The sequence below is a fragment of the Meleagris gallopavo genome, chromosome 7 (genome assembly GCF_000146605.3).
Source record: "Meleagris gallopavo isolate NT-WF06-2002-E0010 breed Aviagen turkey brand Nicholas breeding stock chromosome 7, Turkey_5.1, whole genome shotgun sequence".
Classification (NCBI taxonomy): Eukaryota; Metazoa; Chordata; class Aves; order Galliformes; family Phasianidae; genus Meleagris; species Meleagris gallopavo.
This window is the reverse complement of record NC_015017.2, coordinates 27,107,219-27,110,749: the sequence shown is the minus strand read 5'-3', so window position 1 is coordinate 27,110,749 and position 3,531 is coordinate 27,107,219. Positions and strand designations below refer to the sequence as shown.

Sequence of the window (3,531 nt, the reverse complement as noted above, 5' to 3'; positions counted from 1 at the left end):
AAAAAAAAAAAGAGGCTTCCATTGCTTGTACCTCTTTAACGAAAGGTCAAATAATGCAAACAGGAAAGACCAGATATCAAAGAGAAGGACTTTGTTACATCTAAAGCGACTCTTGTCTTCTGATAAAAGCACCATGAAAACAAGGCCTTTATGTATTGTCAAGGAATGAATGAAACAAATTAACTAATATCCTGTTAAGTTCATATAGTGCTTGTGTTTGTTAGGTACTACTTTCAGCATACCTTTATCAAGTTCATTAATTCACCAATATTCCCTCTCATTCTAACATACACACTGTATGCAGAGTACCAACTGTACTAACACAGATATTCTACAAAAAAAAATAAATAAATAAAAAAAAAACAACACATTTACACATACATCATCTCTCAACAGAAAACTTTAAGACAAAATACTCAGCTTTTATACAATAGGACTGCACTAGCAATCAGGATTTGACAAAGTCAGTCAATGTTTTTCACTGTAAATCCTTACATGTGCTGCTGATGTAACTTTGCTATCTCTTTTTCAAAGTCTTGAGGCTGGCCAGGGATGAAAGAATAATCTGAGAGGTAGCCTGGCAGGTTTTCTGAATGGTTGTAGTCTCCCAGCTCAGCTAAAATATTAAAAAGAGAGGTTATTGCTTATCAGTGATTAGTTGGCACTGTGCAACACATTCAAATTCACGAGTCTAATACCATACATCATGATCTACATCATGTAGCAAACAGAAATAGTCACATTTGAATTCCCCTTTTCCCTTTTGAATAAACCACCACATTCTCAGCAAGTACTGTGGAAATCATTTACTGTGAGCTTTGAGTGGGTGTTTATGAAGGAAGTTTATTAACTGTTTAAGTTCTAATGCACAAATTAATTCATAAATGCCCTCCTAACAACTAGCACTAAATAATATGCATCAAGGTATTCCAGGTACTAGCTTTTTCTCCCTCTTTTTTTTTTTTTTTTTCCTTTCTCCAAACCCTTGCTTACTTACATACAATATTTAAGCACTACAACTGTTATTTCTTTATTTTGCAAGACCTGCAAAAAACCAACCAATTAATTCTGCACCAAGATACATTCATAAGCATTGTAAAACTGTTATTGTGCACAACTGCATGTGTGCAGAAAAAGTATGCATACATACGCCTACACTGCTTACATAAAACTACTAAAAAGTGCATTTTCATAGCTTACAATATTTCCTCAAAATCATAAAAAAATCAAAATCTCATTTACTGTGAGAATAAATAAAACAAAAAATAACCAAAGAATTTGCTAAGAATACAAGCATTGAGGCTTTTTAGCTGTAACCCCAAAACAATGCAGTTTTAAATATCTGCAATGCATCTAAGAGATTTACAGTACTAAGTAGTATAACATGTGAAAATGGGAAAGTTCACAGCAAGGTAGCAGGGTGTGGGGCTCTGGTAAGGTCTATGGGCACTTCTATAGGGCATGGAAGAAACGACTGTAGGGTGGATGAAGGTACACGGAATGAGAGGGTAAGCAAGGGAAGCGAAGGCAGAAAAGGCATCTGGGGCACTTGTAGCACAAGAAACAGATCTTATTTAAGGTCAGTTAAAGCCTGGAAAATGCAACCAGGTTTCATAACAGAGTGCAATTCTTGTTAAAACAGACTATAAATAATACAGGGCTGTCTGAGTTCTGGGGTTGCTATTTACAAGGGTGGCTCCAAAAGAATGCCTCCTATTTTATTACGTTGGCCCATGACATCAGAGGTGGATGTTGGCGGTATGGCAGTTAGAGGTTGAACCTTCCTGTCAGTATTCCATTACATGCTGTTGCTGTGTGCCAGACGGCAGCAGAGGGGCAGTCTGTCAAAATGGCACTGACATGGAAGTGTAGATGAAGCAAAGAAGTGGAACTGCATTTCTTCATGACAGAAAAAAATGACACCCATTGACATTCATCAGCTCTTGAATGCCCATGGAAACAGTGGGTGTGAGCACAGTGAGGCAGCAGGAGGGGTGTTTCAGCAGTGGTGACAGCAACAATGGGTCACCTCCACAGGTGCAGATTTTGATGAGCGCAGCATACAGGCTCTTGCATTACTTATGAAAATGCATAGCTAATTGTGGTGACTGTATTGAAAAATATTGTTTTGCAGATGAGAAATTGCTCTTTCAAATAGCATTATTGTGCTCTACTAGTTGCAGTTTCCATAGAAGTAAATAGGAAGCACTACTTTTGGAGCAACCTACTTATTCATGAAGAATTCCAAGACCTGAATCCAAAGGTAATTAGTGATGGGCATGCAAAGAAAACCATTAGACAGAGATCTGCAGGGTGAAGAACTTAAGGACAGTAACATCTCACATAAGAAGTCTAACTACAATGCTCAATGCATGCCCACTACATTGTTTTAAAAATGAACATATTGCATTCTTACAAGCTTAACTGTTACAAACTTTACATATTGTCTGCTTCACTATTGAATATCTAATCTTTTCCAAGACAAAACCCTAAAAGCCATGTCTTTAATTTTGGGGTTTTTTTTGACATCTCTTACATTAAATGTGTCCAGCAACTGAAATTTGATGTTTTATACAAATTTGTTTGCTTTTTTTCTTTTTTTCTGACAATCATAATTTGCGAAACTTCTGTACTGAACTTCTAAGATTTCTTCTATTGAAGGGTTCAGGTTTTACAAAAGAAAAATAAGAAGAAAGGAGGAAACATTACACACTGAAGAGCGTAAAACTGGCAACACTGGTATGGAACTGCTTGTCCACATGTGACTAGAACTTACTATTTCACACCTATTTGGATGCCTACTGTACTGTATGTTAAAAACGTGCATATGTCTAAAAACTGCCTTAGTGTTACTCTTTTCACTTAGTGAAGAAGTAACATATAATCACACTTTGGAATGCAGACAAAAACAAGGAGTTCTTATTTTATTTTTTAAACTGCAGAGGTTTAAAGAAGGAAAATGCATTTGCCAGTATTTTTTCCATATCTAATTTAACAAAGTGTGCTGGGAGAGAAAAAAAAACAACCAGGTTTGAACAATGATTAAAGGTACTTGACATCCACAAACATCTCATACGTAGTATTATACAAATGTGAACTGGATTCTTTAGAAGCGAAACCAGATCCTGCTACATTTTCAAACATATCAGTACTTACATGTATATGAATATTAGCAGTACTTACATTGAACAGCATAGGAAGCCAGAAGAGCAGCAGTATTATATGGACAGGGCAACCTGTTTTATTTTTAGATGGAAAACAAGTAAAATTACATATTTTATGTGAAATGAAGTTATTTTGAAAAGCCTACTGTTTCATAATGTATTGAGGCACAGTTGGACACAATTATTATTGTTTAGTTTTGCATAATTATTAAAATAAAATACTTTCATTTATGCAAGTATAATTCTTCATGATCAAGACAACACCTTTTTCTCAAGTTGCATATAACATTTAATGGAACAGAAATGTCTTACCTTCCAGTAAGAATGTCCTGTTTAATTTGTAAAAAATACTGGTACCTTAATTAAA

General features: G+C 35.4%; 1 long non-coding RNA gene across 1 annotated transcript; it reads right to left on the bottom strand.

The window, feature by feature from the left end:
* Positions 1 to 469: 469 nt before the first annotated feature.
* Positions 470 to 3,524, bottom strand: LOC104911798. The gene is made up of 3 exons (XR_794173.2): positions 3,477 to 3,524; positions 3,184 to 3,236; positions 470 to 616 (listed from the first exon to the last, which is right to left on the bottom strand). It is a non-coding gene; the product is annotated as an uncharacterized LOC104911798 (long non-coding RNA).
* Between the last annotated feature and the right edge of the window lie 7 nt (positions 3,525 to 3,531).